We start from the raw sequence: 5,543 nt of genomic DNA, 5'->3' as shown, positions 1-5,543 counted from the left end.
TATTCAATGTCAGATTTTTTTAGTTGTACCCATCAACCAATAGGTGTCTTTCTTTACGAGGTATTGGAAAACCTCCCTGGTCTTTGTCGTTGAATCTGTGTTTGAAATTTACTGCTCGACTGAGAGACCTTACAGATAATTGTATGTGTGAGGTACAAAGATTAGTCATAAAAAAGTCCTGTTAAACACTATTATTGCACACAGAGTGAGTCCATGCAACTTATGTAACTTGTTAACCACATTTTCTGAACTTATTTAGGCTTGCCATAACAAAGGGGTTGAATATGTATTGACTCAAGGCATTTCAGGTTTTAATTTGTAATTAATTTGGAAAAAATGTAAAAACATAATTCCACTTTGACATTATGGGGTATTGTGTGTAGGCCAGTGACAAAAACAATCTATTTAAATAATTCAGGCTGTAACACAACAAAATGTGGAAAAAGTGAAGGCACTATATGTAGGTACTGGTGTGTACAGTAAGTTATACAGTAGATGGAACTATTTCAAGGCAGTTTTAATAATTTGACCACAGTAGTAGTACAGTAGCCTAAAAGGTGAATACATTTACCAAGGTAATTAGCTTGTTGCTCTTTCTAGTTTATCAATACTGTAGATTTACCTTGATAATCAGTGTTTCAACTTCCTGGTCGCAAAGATGTATAAATCCACATCCAGAATAGTTATCGTCTCCACAAATGTCCACTCAGTAGAACAGTCAATGTCAATCGGCAAAAGAGAAACACAGAAGTCTGAATAAAGCCTTCACCTTCCTACACCAAGGATGAAACCGTATAACTTAGATTTATAGCCCACAGCCGGATTTATGAGTGTATATCATTTACTACACCACATGACACCTTCACTATACAATGTCACATCCTCATGAAGGGAAATCCAAGGTACAGATTTTGATCAATCAATGAATACACTAATAATAATCAATTTAGTTCATTCACAACCCTAAAGTGGTTTGGCATACATCCAAATGTAAAGGCTCAGATGGTTTATACAGTACATACAGTTGAAGTTGGAAGCTTACATACACTTAGGTTGGAGTCATTAAAACTCGAACCACTCCACAAATGTCTTGTTAACAAACTATAGTTTTGGCAAGTCGGTTAGGACATCTACTTTGTGCATGACACAATTAATTTTTCCAACAATTGTTTACAGACAGATTATTTCACTTATAATTCACTGTATCACAATTCCAGTGGGTCAGAAGTTGGCATACACTAAGTTGACTGTGCCTGTAAACAGCTTGGAGAATTCCAGAAAATGATGTCATGGCTTTAGAAGCTTCTGATAGGCTAATTGACATAATTTGAGTCAATTGGAGGAGTACCTGTGGATGTATTTCAAGGCCTACCTTCAAACTCAGTGACTCTTTGCTTGACATTATGGGAAAATCAAAAGAAATCAGCCAAGACCTCAGAAAAAATTGTAGACCTCCACAAGTCTGGTTCATCCTTGGGAGCAATTTCCAAACGCCTGAAGGTACCACGTTCATCTGTATAATCAATAGTACGCAAGTATAAACACCATGGGACCACGCGGCCGTCATACTGCTCAGGATGGAGACGCATTCTGTCTCCTAGAGATGAACTTACTTTGGTGCAAATCAATCCCAGAACAACAGCAAAGGACCTTGTGAACATGCTGTAGGAAATGGGTACAAAAGTATCTATATCCACAGTAAAAAGAGTCCTATATCGACATAACCTGAAAGGCCGCTCAGCAAGAAAGAAGCTACTGCTCCAAAACTGCCATAAAAAAGCCAGACTACGGTTTGCAACTACACATGGGGACAAATATTGTACTTTTTGGAGAAATGTCCTCTGGTCTGATGAAACAAAAATAGAACTGTTTGGCCATAATGACCATTGTTATGTTTGGAGGAGAAAGGGGGAGGTTTCTAAGCTGAAGAACACCATCCCAACCGTGATGCACGGGAGTGGCAGCATCATGTTGTGGGTGTGCTTTGCTGCAGGTGTAAAAGTATTGCTTCCGTTCCTCTCCTCGCCCCTACCTGGGCTCGAACCAGGGACCAAAGCTGCGGCCCTTGCAGAGCAAGGGGAACAACTACTTCAAGGTCTCAGAGCGAGTGACGTCACCGATCGAAACGCTATTAGCGCGCACCACCGCTAACTAGCTAGCCATTTCACATCGGTTACACAGGAGGGACTGGTGCACTTCACAAAATAGATGGCATCATGAGGGAGCAAAAGTATGTGGATATATTGAAACATCTCAAGACATCAGTCAGGAAGATAAAGCTTGGTCGCAAATGGGTCTTCCAAATGGACAATGACCCCAAGCATACTTCCAAAGTTGTTGCAAAATGGTTTAAGGAAAACAAAGTCAAGGTATTGGAGTGGCCATCACAAATCCCTGACCTCAATCCTATATAAATGTGTGGGCAGAACTGAAAAAGTGTGTGCGCGCAAGGAGGAGGCCTTACAAACCAGACTCAGTTACACCAGCTCTGTCAGGAGAAACAGGCCAAAGTTCACCCAACTTATTTTGGGAAGCTTGTGGAAGGCTCCCCAAAATGTTTGACCCAAGTTACACAAAGGCAAATTTAAAGGCAAATTTACCAAATACTAATTGAGTGTATGTAAACTTCTGACCCACTGGGAATGTGATGAAAGAAATAAAAGCTGAAAGAAATCATTCTATTCTATTATTCTATTATATGAAATTTCACATTCTTAAAATAAAATAGTGATCCTAACTCACCTAAGACAGGGAATTTTTACTAGGATTAAATGTCAGGAATTGTGAAAAACTGAGTTTAAATGTATTTGGCTAAGATAGTGCCTTGCGAAAGTATTCGGCCCCCTTGAACTTTGCGACCTTTTGCCACATTTCAGGCTTCAAACATAAAGATATAAAACTGTATTTTTTTTGTGAAGAATCAACAACAAGTGGGACACAATCATGAAGTGGAACAACATTTATTGGATATTTCAAACTTTTTTAACAAATCAAAAACTGAAAAATTGGGCGTGCAAAATTATTCAGCCCCTTTACTTTCAGTGCAGCAAACTCTCTCCAGAAGTTCAGTGAGGATCTCTGAATGATCCAATGTTGACCTAAATGACTAATGATGATAAATACAATCCACCTGTGTGTAATCAAGTCTCCGTATAATTGCACCTGCACTGTGATAGTCTCAGAGGTCCGTTAAAAGCGCAGAGAGCATCATGAAGAATAAGGAACACACCAGGCAGGTCCGAGATACTGTTGTGAAGAAGTTTAAAGCCGGGTTTGGATACAAAAAGATTTCCCAGGCTTTAAACATCCCAAGGAGCACTGTGCAAGTGATAATATTGAAATGGAAGGAGTATCAGACCACTGCAAATCTACCAAGACCTGGCCGTCCCTCTAAACTTTCAGCTCATACAAGGAGAAGACTGATCAGAGATGCAGCCAAGAGGCCCATGATCACTCTGGATGAACTGCAGAGATCTACAGCTGAGGTGGGAGACTCTGTCCATAGGACAACAATCAGTCGTATATTGCACAAATCTGGCCTTTATGGAAGAGTGGCAAGAAGAAAGCCATTTCTTAAAGATATCCATAAAAAGTGTTGTTTAAAGTTTGCCACAAGCCACCTGGGAGACACACCAAACATGTGGAAGAAGGTGCTCTGGTCAGATGAAACCAAAATGTAACTTTTTGGCAACAATGCAAAATGTTATGTTTGGTGTAAAACCAACACAGCTCATCACCCTGAACACATCATCCCCACTGTCAAAACATGGTGGTGGCAGCATCATGGTTTGGGCCTGCTTTTCTTCAGCAGGGACAGGGAAGATGGTTAAAATTGATGGGAAGATGGATGGAGCCAAATACAGGAGCATTCTGGAAGAAAACCTGATGGAGTCTGCAAAAGACCTGAGACTGGGACGGAGATTTGTCTTCCAACAAGACAATGATCCAAAACATAAAGCAAAATCTACAATGGAATGGTTAAAAAATAAACATATCCAGGTGTTAGAATGGCCAAGTCAAAGTCCAGACCTGAATCCAATCGAGAATCTGTGGAAAGAACTGAAAACTGCTGTTCACACATGCTTTCCATCCAACCTCACTGAGCTCGAGCTGTTTTGCAAGGAGGAATGGGAAAAAATTTCAGTCTCTCAATGTGCAAAACTGATAGAGACATACCCCAAGCGACTTACAGCTGTAATCGCAGCAAAAGGTGGCGCTACAAAGTATTAACTTAAGGGGGCTGAATAATTTTGCACGCCCAATTTTTCAGTTTTTGATTTGTTAAAAAAGTTTGAAATATCCAATAAATGTCGTTCCACTTCATGATTGTGTCCCACTTGTTGTTGATTCTTCACAAAAAAATACAGTTTTATATCTTTATGTTTGAAGCCTGAAATGTGGCAAAAGGTCGCAAAGTTCAAGGGGGCCGAATACTTTTGCAAGGCACTGTATATGTAAACTTCTGACTATGTTACCCTTCATTGCTTTTATACAATCTGTCAAGTTGATATTTCCCTAAGTGTATACCATGCTCTTATGTACTGTTTACTCTGACAGGGAAAATGAGAGCATACTGTAGTCATTTTATGGCAGTCCATGTTTTTAACATATTCATGGGTTGGACTTTCACACTTGTACACACTAAAACCTAATTTCTTTATTGCATACTTCATCTTGTAAAGATAATGGAGTAGCACAAAATCCACTAGAAAAATGTGCCTGGTCAAGTTACTTTGGCTGGGCAGTAAACTGCACACACTCGTGTATGACAAATACAAAAGAGGGTAAAGGCTGGGATATCAATTACATGGTAAACTTGAATGAAACTTAGTCAGCTAAGTTATGCTATGTCTGAGGAGGATTTTAATTATTTTAATTATGCATTACTCAGTGGCGACCTGTCATTCAGGGCAGGTGGGGCAGAGCCCCCACCTGTTCTGAGCTCCACCTGTTTAGCTAACAAAAAATAAATACAGCACCAGTCAAAAGTTTGGACACATCTACTCATTCCAGGGTTTTTTATTTATTTATTATGTAGAATAATAGTGAAGACCTCAAAACTATGAAATAACACATTTGGAATCATGTAGTAACCAAATAAGGGTTAAACAAATCAAAATATATTTTATATTTGAGATTCTTCAATGTAGCCACCCTTTGCCTTGATGACAGCTTCACACAATCGTGGCATTCTCTCAACCAGCTTCATGAGATAGTCACCTGGAATGCATTTCAATTAACAGGTGTGCCTTGTTAAAAGTTAATTTGTGGAATTTCTTTCCTAAATACATTAGAGCCAAACAGTTGTGTTGTGACAAGGTAGAGGTGGTATACAGAAGATGGCCCTATTTGGTAAAAGACCATGTCCATATTATGACAAGAACAGCTCCAATAAGCAAAGAGAAAGGACAGTCCATCATTACTTTAAGACATGAAGGTCAGTCAAGCTGGAAAATGTTAAGAACTTTGAAGGTTTCTTCAAGTGCAGTTTCAAAAACCATCAAGCGCTATGATAAAACTGGCTCTCATGAAGACCGCCACAG

The 5,543-nt window shown here is 39.3% G+C and overlaps 1 protein-coding gene across 1 annotated transcript in view; it reads right to left on the bottom strand.

Moving 5' to 3' along the window:
- The window catches only part of LOC112235741 (UDP-glucuronosyltransferase 2C1-like), a 3,478-nt gene extending 2,657 nt beyond the window's left edge, over positions 1-821 (bottom strand). Inside the window, exon 1 of the mRNA XM_042320983.1 lies at positions 623-821. The gene's annotated coding sequence lies outside the window, so the exon portion shown is untranslated. The remainder of the gene's footprint in view (positions 1-622) is intronic.
- Positions 822-5,543: the final 4,722 nt, after the last annotated feature.

This window comes from Oncorhynchus tshawytscha, linkage group LG04 (genome assembly GCF_018296145.1).
Source record: "Oncorhynchus tshawytscha isolate Ot180627B linkage group LG04, Otsh_v2.0, whole genome shotgun sequence".
Taxonomy (NCBI): Eukaryota; Metazoa; Chordata; class Actinopteri; order Salmoniformes; family Salmonidae; genus Oncorhynchus; species Oncorhynchus tshawytscha.
The sequence above is the reverse complement of the archived record's forward strand: the minus strand, read 5'-3'. Positions and strand labels throughout refer to the sequence as shown.